General features: G+C 44.4%; 1 long non-coding RNA gene across 1 annotated transcript; it reads left to right on the top strand.

Annotated features, from left to right (window-relative positions):
• LOC110435110 lies at positions 3,777 to 5,748 on the top strand. The gene is made up of 4 exons (XR_002452774.1): positions 3,777 to 3,860; positions 3,949 to 4,045; positions 4,147 to 4,231; positions 5,603 to 5,748. It is a non-coding gene; the product is annotated as an uncharacterized LOC110435110 (long non-coding RNA).

Here is a 16,142-nt window from a genome sequence, read left to right as displayed (position 1 = left end):
CCTCTTCATGTGCATGTGTCTAATATGATAAACACCTAAGGACTTTACCTAGAACTATTGTATCTTGATCCTTGTTTACCCTGGGGTTATGCATATGGGTAGTTTGCTTAGTCTGTAATCACCAAACTGTATAATATTAATATTGATTAATGATTATGGAATCAATATTATAATGATGCTTTCTAACAACATGGATATCAGGGGGCTAGAGCATTGGGCCTTTTTGGGTGCTCTAGTCTGCCCTCCGTAAGGACTGAATCTTAAAGCGGCAACCCAGGACTTACAGTACAACCATGAGAATCACATGGCTCTGATCTTAATCAAGTATCTAGTACGTCTCTAGCTTGTTAGTGGTTACCGAAAGGCGCAAGAGGGGGGTGTCTCGTGGTGTATAGTTTTGCTCCTACCTTGGTGTGTACAGTGCCGCGACCACATGTGCCTCTTGGAGGAGGTCTCTATGCACACTTGCCGCTGAAACCTCGCGGCCACTAACTAGTTAGGGTGTCTAGTGAAAGGTTACGTAGTGATCCCTGCCGACTTACCTTGGAAGTGAGTCAAGAGGTTGGCTCCCTCGGGCAAAGGGCAATCACGACTCATGGGTAAAGATGTACATACTCTGCAGAGTTATAAAAACTGATATATCAGCCGTGCTCTCGGTCAAGAGCGGCCTGGATCCTTTTCGAGATAGATGGTTCAATGGATGGTTTGGGTTGATGATTAATTTTGATGATAATTATACTTATCACCTTGGGAGCTTAAGCATAACCTAGCAACATAGGTTTATTAATAAAATATGACCAACTAAAAATGCTTATCGCAGTCTAACCAAGTCAAGCCTTTTGAGCCTTGCATCCCCTCATGTTATACTTGTTGAGTATGGTGCGCTCACACTTGCTTTACATTCAATAATCAAAAATCCCGGATGGGTACCAGATGGTGATACAAAGGCGGAGTTCCCTGAGATGTTCTAGGAGTACTAGGCGAGTGTACCCCCAGTCAACCGTCCCTGTGGAGTATGGAGACCCAAAGAGAAGATATAGAATAGTTTCCGCCATGCTTTGTAATAGATGTAAGCCTTGTTGTAACTATGTTCCGATATGTAATAAAGCATTGTTCTTGATATTCTCCATATTTGTCGCTATATGTGTCGTGTGGACATCCTGGGCACACATATAGTTAGCGCTTGGTATTCTTTGGAAAACCGGGTGCGACAGATTGGTATCAAAGCAATGTTGACTGTAGGACGCTCTGCCTAGATAGAAATGGTCGCTTTTACAAACTTATTTTGATGAAAACTTATTTTGTCTTCCTCCTCCTTGATATTTTCTAAAAGAAAAACAAAATTGTTTGCCGAAAACCCCTTTCTCTAAAATCCATGAAGATGCTGGTGAAGTTGAAGATTCTACATCAATAATAAACATCATCACCAAAGTTCAGGGGCTCAAGCTTGCCTATCCTAATGCCTTTAGGATGTTGTTATCCCTTAGCGCTTTTACGTTAGCAACGATGCTAAGGTGAGTGATAGTGTGCTTTCATAAGGACCCTATCATGTTAGTGTGCTTTAGCTATGTTGATTGTTTTGTCATGATGAACTGGTATGATTTGGCTCTTTGTAATGAGTGTAGTTTCAGTGAATCTCGGGGCGAGATTCCTCTTAAGGGGGGTAGAGTTGTCACACCCCAAAATTCCTACTTTGGGATGTGACTTAGAAAACACTAAAAACAAAACCAAATACTTTATTATATTATAAAATGTTCCAATTTTAGTTATGTTGTCGATATTTTAGATAGTGGAAAAAAATATGGGTTTCTAAAATTTCTTGCAATTCAACCTAGTGGTTTGTTGCATTCATGCCATTGCATAGTGTTTATATTTGAAAAATGAATTTAAATGTTTCTAAATACGCTTAGGGTGTGATCCAAATCTCATATTTCCAAACATCATCTCCAATCTCTAAAACCCTAAATATATGTTGGGTGACCAATCATTGTTTACTTTCTCCCTTTGGACCTTATTGCAAGGATCAACTTCATTCCAAAAAAAATATGGAGTTTCACTAATAATTCTCTACCAAACATAATACAAGTTCCTCTATTCTTATCACCATTGATCTTGTTCAAAGTCAACTATGTGTAGCCCAATTCTTTCTCTCATTAATGGCTTCATCTCTCTCTTTTTCATCACACAAATAAAAAGCCCCGACTAGTATCTTCTCAATAATGGGCGCTTCCACATTCACACATTAACATGCAGCCATCCATTCTTTCTGGCTGACTTCTTTCCTCTCTTTTTCAGGAAGGTGAGTCGCCCCTCCCCTTCCAGATGCTGCCCCTCATCTTTTCTCTCATAAAAAAATAATAGCACCAACTAATGCTCTCCACTAAATTCCCTAGACCCATTACCCCTTACTCACTCCTCCTTATTCCTTTTATTTTCTGCAATAACTCAAATGATGAAGGGTCAGTCATCTCCCTAAGCTGTCACATGCCTCTCCCTTCCTCATGCAAAGATAATTCCTCTCTTAATTTCCTTGACTCCATCAAGTATAGATTTATCTCATCTCATCAATTGTATGTAGTGGCAGCCATGAGTCTCTTTCTCTCTTCCTCATTATGCCTATCCTTCATGTAAAATAACGGTAGAATTTAACTCTTTAGCCCCTTAATTCACTTGTCTCTTTCATGTGGAGAAATCTCCCTTCAATCTCATCTCTATGGCGCCTGCTCTGCTTCCTGTCATGTAAAAATAGAAGTAACATCTTCTTCTTTCTCTCTTGATTCTCATGGTCACACCTATTTCTTTATTCCTCACTTGGCAACACTCCTTTACTCCATCCTTCCAAGTGTTTGCATGCTGAAGTTAAAACGCAGCAGCCCTCTCATCTCCCTTTGCCGCACAATCCCCTCACCCTCATGCAAAAGTATAAAAAGCAATACATAATACTTCTCCTTAATCACCTACTCCACTTGCCTCCTCTTGCATGCACAAATAATCAGCAGCCTATCATTTACCTCTGGCGCATATTCCCTCTCCTCTCATGCAAAAACAGCAGCAGCATCAAATTCCTTCTCCATTAATTCGCTGGGTTACACACATCTCTTTAATCCTCTCTTGACAGCACCCATTTTACTCTATTTTATTTCTCTTCAATTGCATGCAACCATGCAGCAAACCACAGGCATATCTTCCCCTCCCTTTCTCTCCCTCACGCACAACCATTAGCTGGACGCCTCCTCCCCCTTTACTCTCATGCAAAAATATATGCACCTCTTCTTTAGCTCTCTTAATTTTTTAGACAAAACTCTCTTAAGAATTCTTCTTCATTCCATCAATTTATTTCTTGCTCTTCATTATACAAGCATGCAGCAACATGCTTGTTCTCATTTCACTCACACACAATCTGATGGCGCCTGCCCTCTCTCCCTCATCTAAAATAACAGCAGCCCTCACCCTTAATTCCTTTTACAAGCTCCCTTTTTATTCTCCTTTACCACTCCCTAAATGCAAAAATGAAAGCTGATGAAATATCCAATCTCTCCACTATTTCTCACGCATAAACCATGCAGCACACCCCTCTTCATTCCCCTCTTGATAACGCCGATTTATCTCACTTCAATTGCATGCATCCATGCAACAAGTGGCAGCTATATTTTTCTTCTTTTCTGTTCCCCACGCAAGCACCAGGGAGCCTCCTCATCTCCTCCCCTTCATCTTCCATCAGCCAAGACGCCTGCTGCTCTCCCACCACACCTCCTACCTTCCACTGCTGCTCCTCCACCAAATGAAGCTCCGATGACACCACCGATCAGTGCTGTTGCAGAAGTGCTCTTGGAGCCCATGGATGCCGGCCTTTTTCCATGGTAAGCTGCAGGCAGTCCTCTGCTGCTCTTTCAACATGACACCCTTTGTCCCTCACATCTCCCTCTTGATCTCCTTTGCACGCCGCAGATCGTCCCCAAGGAGAATTGCTGCTGCCTCGTCGACCCGTTGTCCTCGCAGCGATGTCATCACCACCGGCTACCGCTGACCCACACCAAACAGCAAGGTTGACACTTTCTTTCTCCTCCGAATCATCTGTTCTTGATCCTCTTAACCATATCTTGATCTCTCATATGGTGCATGATATTTTGCAAGGACGAATTGAAGTTGCCTCAACCGTCAGTGTCCCTATCGTCACCATTCTGCTACTGGCTGCCATCAACTTGATCATCAGCTGCTATAATTTCCCAATGTGAGAACCCACACATTCCCCCTTTGCCTGATGTGTTGTTCTCAGTTGCAACTCATAATCCATAGTTCAAGAATCGGTCAACTTTGATGAAGTTTCCACAAGATCACGCTGCTGTGTCCCTCGCTAGCTAGCAGCCACTGCATGACCCGTTGTCATACAAGCTCCTAGAAATCCACCATTCGGTGTGTCAATCCCTTGAACCCACAGGTGCATAATATATTTATGCATGCTCCTGCAAATTTTTGTCACCATAAGTTCAAAGATAAAAGAGATATCATCATTTCAATACCCGTTGTTCTGCTGTCCTAGATGTTGTGCAACACTAAATTGTTTTGGCGTTCCCCATTCATCCATTGATCCATTTGATGAATCCTTTGGATAGAATATCCTTCATGTACCTGCATATGTCTCCATAAAATTCCATGGCCATAGAGCCCAATACAAAAGAGTTATAAATGTTCTTGTGCATGATGTGTCCCTGCTGTCCCACAGCAGAGTTCCTGCTAATTGGCATGTGTGTTCCCATTGTTCCATCGCTCCAATGACCATGTCCTTCAACCAAAATATGTTTCATATCCTTGCACACGTCCTTAAGAAGTTTTGAGGCTATAGGATCAAAGACAAATCCTATATCATTCTTTTAGTGCTCGCTGTCTCTGCGGCTCTGCAGCCGCGCTGCAGCCGATTGGCGAGTGCGTTCCCAAAAAACCACTACTCCATTTGTCAAATCCTTTTACTCACTTATGTATCATGAACTCACACATACCTCTGAAAGTTGGTTTGTCCATAGGTGCCATGATTGCCGCGATATAGAGGTCACAGTAACTGCTACAGATGCTGTCCAGCAGACGGCAGTGCAAGTCATTTTGCAGTCATGTTTCCCGGTCATCCAATACTTAGAATAACTTGTTCTTTTGCCATAATATACTCCATACAGTCCAAAACAAGCCCACAAAAATGATCTCAATTTGGTGCTGCTAAGACCATGTTCTTTGTGATCATAACCACCACTGTTCGCCACTGGGTTTGCTCAACGGTGCGCAAATCGTCATCATCGTGCTTCCCTTTTATGTAACATTTCATCAGTGCAGCCACTAGTCATAATATGTTCCATGTATCCTCCTCACAAATTTATAGTCATCAACAAATTATCTATAGATCCTTGTGCTCCATAAATCTTCCAGCCACGTTCATCATGTTTATTCCATTCCTATCATTTATCATATCTTCCATCTTCTACCTTTGAACTTTCATGTCTTCTAAACCATAGCTCCGTTTAGTTGTTTTTGCGCTCAATGATCGTAGTTATAAGCCCTACGTGTTTAAAACCTTTATGTCTTCTTTTTGTAATGATTGGTGTATTGTTTCTAGGTTTATGTATGATGCTTGTGCTGGTTGCTATCGATGTTATAGTGGAGCTACACGAGGAGCAGATATTCGAAAAGTGGAACCATCAACAAGTGTTTGAAAGGCAAGTGTAACATGAGTTCCCTTGTTACCTAATAACCATTTAATCACCTCTTCATGTGCATGTGTCTAATATGATAAACCCCTAAGGACTTTACCTAGAACTATTGTATCTTGATCCTTGTTTACCCTAGGGTTATGCATATGGGTAGTTTGCTTAGTCTGTAATCACCAAACTGTATAATATTAATATTGATTAATGATTATGGAATCAATATTATAATGATACTTTCTAACAACATGGATATCAGGGGGCTAGAGCATTGGGCCTTTTTGGGTGCTCTAGTCTGCCCTCCGTAAGGACTGAATCTTAAAGCGGCAACCCAGGACTTACAGTACAACCATGAGAATCACATGGCTCTGATCTTAATCAAGTATCTAGTACGTCTCTAGCTTGTTAGTGGTTACCGAAAGGCGCAAGAGGGGGGTGCCTCGTGGTGTATAGTTTTGCTCCTACCTTGGTGTGTACAGTGCCGCGACCACATGTGCCTCTTGGAGGAGGTCTCTATGCACACTTGCCGCTGAAACCTCGCGGCCACTAACTAGTTAGGGTGTCTAGTGAAAGGTTACGTAGTGATCCCTGCCGACTTACCTTGGAAGTGAGTCAAGAGGTTGGCTCCCTCGGGCAAAGGGCAATCACGACTCATGGGTAAAGATGTACATACTCTGCAGAGTTATAAAAACTGATATATCAGCCGTGCTCTCGGTCAAGAGCGGCCTGGATCCTTTTCGAGATAGATGGTTCAATGGATGGTTTGGGTTGATGATTAATTTTGATGATAATTATACTTATCACCTTGGGAGCTTAAGCATAACCTAGCAACATAGGTTTATTAATAAAATATGACCAACTAAAAATGCTTATCGCAGTCTAACCAAGTCAAGCCTTTTGAGCCTTGCATCCCCTCATGTTATACTTGTTGAGTATGGTGCGCTCACACTTGCTTTACATTCAATAATCAAAAATCCCGGATGGGTACCAGATGGTGATACAAAGGCGGAGTTCCCTGAGATGTTCTAGGAGTACTAGGCGAGTGTACCCCCAGTCAACCGTCCCTGTGGAGTATGGAGACCCAAAGAGAAGATATAGAATAGTTTCCGCCATGCTTTGTAGTAGATGTAAGCCTTGTTGTAACTATGTTCCGATATGTAATAAAGCATTGTTCTTGATATTCTCCATATTTGTCGCTATATGTGTCGTGTGGACATCCTGGGCACACATATAGTTAGCGCTTGGTATTCTTTGCAAAACCGGGTGCGACATGAAAGATGTTTTGATCTGATCGTCTTCCTTTAGTGAGATCTGGTGATAACCAGAGTAGCAGTCTTGAAAAGAGAGGTGTTCGCATCCGGCCGTTGAGTCGACCACCTCGTCGATGCGAGGGAGACCAAAAGGATCTTTAGGACAGTGTTTATTGAGATCAGTGTAATCAACGCACATTCTCTATTCATTGTTCTTTTTGCGTACAAGAACCGGATTGGCGAGCCAATCGGGATGATACACTTCTTTTATGAATCCGGCTGCTAGAAGCCGTGTTATTTCTGTCCTAATAGCCTCCTTTTTGTCACGAGCGAACCGTCGCAGCTTTTGCTTGATGGGTCTTGCGGTCTTCGAGACATTTAAGGAGTGCTCGATCAGGTTTCGTGGGACGCCGGGCATGTCTGCGGGTTTCCATGCGAAAACGCTTACGTTGTCCCTTAGAAACCTGACGAGCGCGTCTTCCTATTTGGGGTCCAGATTGGCCCCGATGAGGGCCGTCTTCTCGGGGCTGCCGTCGACCAGTTGTACTTCTTTATACTCCTTGGATTTTGAATTCTTCCTGGCGGTCTCCTGCTTGGGTAGTCGGAGCTGGTCGGGAGGTAGCTGTGCGGCTTGGGTTGCTGTTTCTGCCATACGTATTGAGAGATCAATTACTTCGGTGATCTTAAAGCTTTCCTCTTCGCAAGTATATGCAGTGTAGACATTGCCTCTGACAGTTAGGACACCCTTCTCTGTAGGCATTTTAAGGACCAGGTATGAGTAATGCGGGACTGCCATGAACTTTGTCAGCGATGGTCGGCCCAGTATAGCGTGGTAGGTCCCATCGAAGTCGGCGACCACAAAGTTGACGAACTCTGTCCGAAAGTGGTCGGGCGTGCCGAATTGGACATGCAATGTTATCTGTCCGAGGGGCACTGAACTCTGACCTGGCAAGACTCCCCAGAATTGAGCATCGTAGGGTTTTAATTGTGCCGGAGATATCTTGAGAGCGGGCAAGCTGTTGCGGAAGAGGATGTCAATGGAGCTTCCTTCGTCCACGAGCACGCGCTCGAATCTGATGCTGTTGATGCAAGGGTCCAAGATTAGAGGGAAACGACCCGGTTCCGGGATAGCGGCCCACTGATCCTTCCTGCTGAAGGAGATTTCCCTGTGCGACCAGGGAGGAAATTTTGGATCGGCGATCAGACCATCAGTGCTGTCTATGTTGAGGTAGGCTCTCTTTAAGAGCTTTCTTTCTCGTTTAGACTCGATGGAGACCTTGCCTCCGAAGATGGAATGGACCACGTCAGTAGGACTGACATACTGGTGTCATGGGTCCCTATCCTGGTCTTCGTCCTCGTCTTCGTGATCGCGCCCGTCTTGTTTCCCGTTTTTCTTGGAGGGATCGTCTTGAGCAGCCCGCCGCGTATAGATGCTTTTGAGGACGCGGCATTCTTCCATGGTGTGGTTGGATTTTGGATGCAGTTGGCATGGTCCCTTCAACGTCTTGTTGTAGTCCTCTTGGTAATCCCGCCGTCCGTTGGGGCGCTTGACCGTATTCACCTCGTGGTCGTGATCGCAAGGGCGCTTGCCTCTGAAATCATCGCGATTGTCGCGGCGCCTGTCCCAGCCCTCTCTGTGGTCCCGGTTATCGGGGCGGCGATGGTTCCTGTTGTCGAAGCGGCCGCGACTATCGTCACGCCGAGAAGGCTGGTCGGGACCTCTGGTGTCATCTCGGATGAGTTTTTCTGCGTCGTCGGCGTCGGCATAATTTTTGGCCGTGGCGAGGAGCTCTGTCATCGTTGTTGGCCTTTTGCGCAGTAGCTTGTTCCTCAGTGCTTCGTGGAAGCGTAGCCCCTTGATGAAAGCAGATATAGCCTCGTCGTGGGAAATCTTCGGGATCTTAAGGCGCATATCCGAGAATCGTCGGATGTAGTCGCGCAGAGGCTCGTTTTTCCTATCTCTTATCCTTTCGAGGTCGTACTTGTTCCCAGGCTGCTCGCAGGTGGCGATGAAGTTGTCGATGAAGGCTTGGTGTAGTTCTTCCCAGGAGTCGAAGGAGTCCTCGGGCAGGCCTAGGAGCCACTGGTGACCATCCTGGTCGAGGACTACTGGAAAGTAGTTGGCCATGACGTGCTCATCTCCTGCTGCGGATCGGACGGCGATCTCGTAAAGAGTGATCCAGTTCTCTGGGTTTTCCTTGCCGTCGTATTTTTTGAGTTTCTCAAGCTTAAAATTTTGCGGCCACACGACCTGGCGGAGATGTGAATAGAACTGCTTCAGGCCCGGGGGGCCGTGCGTTGCGTCGTACTCAATACGACGCAAGTTTTCGTGAACTGCTCTCTCCGTGGCACGCCTGTTGATGCGGTCCCGGGCGTCTTTGGGAGGGATGTTGTATCGAAGATCCCTGTGCTGGTTTACTTCTTGACCACGCCTGCGATTTTGCTCGCGGTGACCGCCAGCATCCCGACCGCCGTCGTCACGCCGTGAATCTTTTCGATGATTGTCGAGAGAACGGCTGCGGTGGTGCCTGCTAGGCTGCGGTGAGGTCCGGCTGCGGTGAGTCTGGTCGGAGGTGGCCTCCGTATAGGAGATGGCTTGGACTCTTTTGAGCAGAGTGGCTGTCTGTCCCATCGCGGCGATCAGATGTGCTCGAACGCTGGTTCGGATACCCTGGCACTCGGGAGTATCAGGGAGCCGATCTAAATTGGCCATGGCGACAGCCACGTTAGCGCTTGGCGTTTTATAAACTGGCTGATCCCTGACCATGTCGAAAGCATCGCTGAGATTATGCGGCGGGATTTGGCGTTCCTCGTCCGCACGTCGTCGGGCGCGATCGGCGTTACGCTGTTCGCGGAGCTGCCTCTGCTCGTCTGTTTCTCCATCAACTACCGGCTCGTCGGTGCTGACATTGAAAACAATGTCTCCTCGCCGGGGTGGGAAGACCGGGAAACGAGAGAAACCCGGAGGATGTGAAGGCAAATCCAGGTCGTAGTCCTCGTCTTCGGAGTTTATGACTTCGGTGGGGACGGAACCAGTGCTCGAATTTGTGCTGGAAGCCTGGCTGTCCCGTAGTTCTCGGATCGTCACCATGTTGACGTAGTGACGAGCAGGTCGACCGTTCCACTTTGGCAGCCAACCCGCCTTGTTGAAAAGGGATTGGATGTGCCGTGAGTAGAGAGAGGCCGAGTTGTTCAGACCGCGAGGATAATCTTCCTCCGGGTTAGCCTTGAGCTTGACGGATCGTCCTGAGGGAGTTGAGGTTATCGTCAGAGACGTTCCCAGCCGTTCGTGTGTAACGACACGAGTTGGCCGGTGGGATTTGAAAAAATCCGTTAGAGCGGCTTGATCAGGCTGGCGCAAGATTCCATCTACTAGTTGGGAAGCTTCAAGTAGCTTGGAATCGGTGCGATCAAGTGCTTGGAGAAGGTCCGAGCAGTCGATCTTTTTCCCCTTGTGGAGCGGGAGCGGTGGTCGGGCGCTCGGTGCCGTCATCCGAGTGGTCGGAGCCGACGTCATCCCAGATTGGATCTGGGTTCCTTCCGAAACCGTGGTCGTGAGACCACCGCCGCGCGTCGTCCACGTGATCTGGCCGACGGTGAACGTGAGGCCTTCAGGCACGGCCGCGGAAGCTGGAACTATGACCATCTTGTTCACCGGAGAAGTTGTACGCACACCCCCTACCTGGCGCGCCACTGTCGACGAAAGCTAGTCGGCAGTCTACCTTGGGGTATGCCCACGGTAGTAGTTTATCGGTAGACGGGACGCAAACTACGAATTTGATGCTGACGCAAGACATAGACAAGCTTTTTATCCAGGTTCGGCCGCCGAGCTGGCATAATACCTACGTCCTGCGTCTGATTGTATTGGATTGAGAGAATAATGTGTCCTAGGGGGGTCCCTTGCCCCTCCTTATATAGTCCGGAGGGCAGGGTTACAGATCTGGAAACTAATCCTAGTCGGTTACAATTGCCATAGATAGTTTGTTATCAATTTCTATTCTAACCGACTAGAATCCTGCTTGATCTCCACGTCTTGTTTCCTTGCGCGAAACTCCAAGCTGTCGGATCAAGCCTTGAACTTGTTTCGTAATGGGCCAAGCCTCCTGGCCCAAGTCTAGCCGTAAGGGTATAGGGGTTTATACCCCCACACCAGGTGGGGCCGGTTGGCCCCACCATGGGGCCGGGCGGCACCCTAGGGTTAGGGTTGCGGCCCTCCCTTCTAGAATGTTCCTCCACCACCTCTCCTGATGCATCTCGTCCCTAGGTTACGCCGGTTTAATCCTGCGGCGCACGCGCATCCCACCGGACTATAAATACAAGGGTAGACCCCCTTGGGAATAGCCAATTCATTCATCTAGGCCTCAAGCCATCAAGCATCAAGAGCCTTCTAGTTCATCAAGAGCCTTCTAGTTCATAGTTCTAGTTAGCTAGATTAGAAGTAGAGGTGATCTAGTTCTTTATCGGCATCTGGAGCCCTGGCGTTGGTCTAGAGCGCAAGAGTTTGGTAATAGATCTAGTTCTTACTTTATTGTATTCATTATATATATTAGGGAGACTTTACTCTTAATAGATTCATATGTTCTTAATTGCAATAATTATTGTCTAATTTGATTATATGTCTACGATAGTTGGCTTGATTTTATTGAATTCATATCGTATAATGTTTACCTAATCGGTCGTTGGGTAGATGGTAGACAATATGTAGACGTGGTGTCTAGATATCTTGTTTATCTATGAGTGTACCCTGACGTGTCGGGACGTCTGGTAGTCCGTGAGGTGATAACTACGTTAGTTCCTCTATAGTCCACCCTCTGTACGTAGGACTAGCATGGGCACGGTCGCGAAGGAGGTGACCCTTGTGTCTTAATACCCTCATTAGTTGATGCCCCTTACATGTGATTATGATGTAGGGTTAACTTAATAATGATTTCTAGATAATTGCACTAATTAGAGTTATTCATTGATGTAGTTATAGAATTACCTTAGATCTAACTCCCTAGTTTATCCAATGGCTAACTATGATTATGACTATGATTATCCATAATTATGATACTTAATGATTATGCTATCATCCATATTTATCTTGTGACCTCTGCCTGTTATGAGTAGATTAGATGACATTGGTAATATCACTTATTCATCTTATATAGTCTTTTATCAATATAATTTTTACTACATTACTTGTAACAGAACCGTCCAATTTATAAGAATTCAAGTGAATTAGCGACCACGAGAGGAGTCAAGCCAATGGACTTGAACCCATATAAACCCGGTAGTCCGACAAAACCTCAAAAGATCTCGATTCAACCAACATACAACCAAGACCGTACATGATCAAGCATCTCCATCACAGATTACAAACATTCATCACAGAACATAGTTTTACATCCATCGGAGTTCAAATAAAGTTATTACAACATAAGTCGATAGCGGAACCAAAGTAGTTTTGAGACATCACACAGACTTAGTCTTGTTACATGCCAGTCTTGCGATCAACCCCACAAAAGCATAAGTAAAAAAACTAGAAATGATCTTGCCCAGATCTATTCTTCATCCGTTGCCGGATGGTGACAGTTAGCGCAGTAACCGTGATGGGTAAATAAAACCCTGAGTACGAGAATGTATTCATCTAGGCTTACTCATCATAAACCAGAAATAAAGTGACACCAAGGAGTATGCAAGGCTCATATTTGTGAGATAGTTTGACTCACATTTTGCATAAAAGCTTTTTATTGAAGTTACACAATTAACTTTCTTTTAGCAGCAAGTTAATTACTTTAAACAGCTATTGCTAGATTAGCACCTGTTCTAAGCATACACTTGAGTATTAAGCATCACAATAATAACCATATCTAGATTATCACATAGCTATTATAATCCTCATCATAACCATTAAGTTCATTTAGTGAGTTCTACGTTGTCGCTGCTCAAGTCAAGTTCTCACAATCCGGGAGAGATGACGATTCGAATCGATTCCTATCCAGCTCGAGGGGTATTCCTAGCACTCACCGAGGCATACTTTGCAAGAGTAGCCTTAGGTCACCTTTAGCACAACTCAGGACCAATTCATGGGTCCGATCAGTGCCGCACCCCCAGGGACGACAATCTACTAGGGTCAGGACTCTAACCTGACACCTCGGTCTTACACCATTGACTCCCCGCACATACTTACTACGAACCGGGGTGCGCACTCAAACAGAACGGGGTATCCGGTCTGAGTTGACTCATAGGCTTCGCAGTTGAAACGACTTATTCGTCCAACTAAGTGTTAGGCATGCGTTCAACATGACAAGAGGACGTACAGCTATCGGTCCTTAACCGACACAGACGGGGATAGATCCACACCCAAGACCTCCATGCCTTGTTGCTTCACTATCGCATTCCCGCCCGATATCCATTCATTATTATCACATGGTTATTCCATGATAGCACATATAGCCAACCGTGATCAAGTATCCACCTATCTCTCGCAGGTGACAGGAAATCACCCGGCTTCTACCGAGCTAAGCATGGCTAAACATTATTTCGGTCCTGGACCTATTCAGGTGAGGTATAAGGTGGACAAGGTAGTCATTATGCAGTAAGGTTGTCATATCAACGCCTAACACTTAATGCATCAATACATAACCATAGTTCATTGATAGCTCAGCATGATAACAAAAATAGTGGGAGTCTTATAATGCTCTGGGGCTTGCCTTTGATGTACGCAGAAGGACGGTGGTTAGGGCACTCCGGCAAGTCCTCCTCCTCAGCTCCTTCCTCTTGAGGTTGCTCCCTCTGCTGCTCCTCCGGCTCGGGTGGTGCGAACTCCAAAACCGTCATGCCACTGATCTTTTGTTACCCTTTGGATAAGGAGGATCTTTGGTAGAACTCCCTCCTGTAATAATATTTTTTTACCTGCTCAGGGTTAGTGGCAATAGGCAACGTAGCAGCCAATTGTGCTATCTTTGCTTCTATCTTTTTATTATATTCATGTTGGTCATTAATGGCAGATGAGAAACTATCTATTTTAGCATTTATATCTTCCAAGCTTTTATCATTAATAGCAAGCCTAGCTTTATTATCTAGATTGATTTTAGATTGTTGCATAACTAATTCTCTTAAAGAAGGTTGCTTTGTAAAATTACCTGAATTCATACCTTGGCTATTTTGATGTTGTCTCCAATTTGGTTGATGTAGAACTTTCCTGACGACGGGGCTTGAATTTGGTTTAGATATTGCTTCAATCGCTCTCTGGTCTTCCTTGTACTTGGCCCTCTAGTCTAGCCACTGGAGCAAATCATCAATCTTGGTAGATAGTGCATTTACTTCTTCCATTGCTTTTTCATCTTTATCTTGGGACCATCTTTGATTATCTGATATCTTCTCCATAAGTTCTTTAGCTTTCCCAAGAGTAAGTGATAAGAACGATCCTTCAGTAGTGGTATCTAGGTCCTCACATGTCTTCTGGTTTAATCCATGATAAAATCCTTGTATGAGTAACCATTCTCCCATTCCATGATGAGGACAATCTCGAATGTATCCTTGCAAATGTTCCCATGCTTCTGAAATGGTTTGTCTTCTGCTGTTGGAAGTTGGTAATCTTTCCTCTTAAGGCATTGGTCTTACCTATTGGAAAGAATTTTGCTAGAAAGGCCTTGGAACACTTCGCCCAAGTGTTGATGTCTTCTTTGTTGGCATACAACCACTGCTTCGCTCTTCTCACTAGCGAGAATAGCAAGAGGCGAAGTAGTATGATATCTTGATTAACCCTTTCTATGACGATGATGTTTCTCATCTCCATGAAGTTCTACAGATGTATACTTGCATCTTCATGTACATTTCCACTAAATTGGATAGCTTGCACCATGTTGACGAGGCTTGCCTTGAGCTCAAACTCAAGATTTTCTATTTCTAGTACTGGACCAGTGTGGACGTTCTCCTCTGTTGGAGCTGAGAACTTCGACAAGGTCTTTTCAGCCATAGCTTCAGGTACTAGTGACAAGCTTCCTTCTTGATTGATCAGATTCGGATAAAGAGTTGAGTGAATCAGTTTCAATGTTGCTAATACCCTGTATAAAATATAAACACAGAAAAACAAACAGGGGTAAACCTACCAAGTAGAGGTGACTAGCATGCTACCTACTCATTTATTAAGTATATTTTTGGCAATTTTTCTCAAAAAGTTTATTCCTTCCCCGGCAATGGCGCTAGAAATGCTTGTTGACACTTCTAAAACCACTTAAGCTAAGTTATCATCCATAGCATGGCACCAGAAGTGTGGTATAAAAATTGCCCAATAAAATAAATATAGGATCCGCAAGCGTACAGATTAAATACCATTATAGCATTTCATTGGGAAGTATTTCAGGTATCGTTATTTATATTTAGCTCAAGGGAAAGAACTAAGGACTTAAACAATGAGATGAACTTGCAAAACATGACTACTTATGAGTGATTGTGTTGCATAGTCACATACTTAGCAGGAGAGTAAACCATGATAGATAAATGATATAAAGTATAAAAGCCTAGGAAATAAATAGAGATTAGATATAGACTACTCAGCTTAACAGTAGCTAGACGTCTAATTAGTTCAAGAGATAGAAAATCCTAAGTAGTTCTAATTTATCAAGTCATTCATCTATCCTAATACTACACTATCATATAGAGCACAAAAGACTCTTCATTTATGTATAAGGAACATTGCTATAAAAAGCCAAGACAGAGCTAGACTTCCTACGCAACTGTGGTTCTACCTGTCCTACCAATAGGGGATGGAATACAAAGGACTCAACAGAACTGACACTTCTATGATCTACCATGCGACTAAGCCAATAGGGTGTAATTGCAGATAAACGACATCTAAGAACCATGCTTACATGACATCTATCACTTAACCCTCCCACGAAGAGAGCTAAGCGCTTTGCAAACATATATATAAACTCATTATCAATCATAATCATATCAAATGTAGAACTAGAATAAACTAGGAACATAATAAATAGAAGCATAATGATATTTTGAATACAGTCAAAAGAAAGGTAAAAGATAATGCCAATCTTTGATGATGAAGATCTGGAAATTCCGAGCATAGGTGCCCGACTCTTCCTCTATCTAGTCTAATCCTATGTAGAAGATGAAGATTAGGAGTAGCTAATCTATCTCTAATCCCTAGCTCTAATGGCTACCTCTAATTCTCAGATGAGAATAAAAATAATTTTGT

This window comes from Sorghum bicolor, chromosome 4 (assembly GCF_000003195.3).
Source record: "Sorghum bicolor cultivar BTx623 chromosome 4, Sorghum_bicolor_NCBIv3, whole genome shotgun sequence".
Classification (NCBI taxonomy): domain Eukaryota; kingdom Viridiplantae; phylum Streptophyta; class Magnoliopsida; order Poales; family Poaceae; genus Sorghum; species Sorghum bicolor.
The sequence above is the reverse complement of the archived record's forward strand: the minus strand, read 5'-3'. Positions and strand labels throughout refer to the sequence as shown.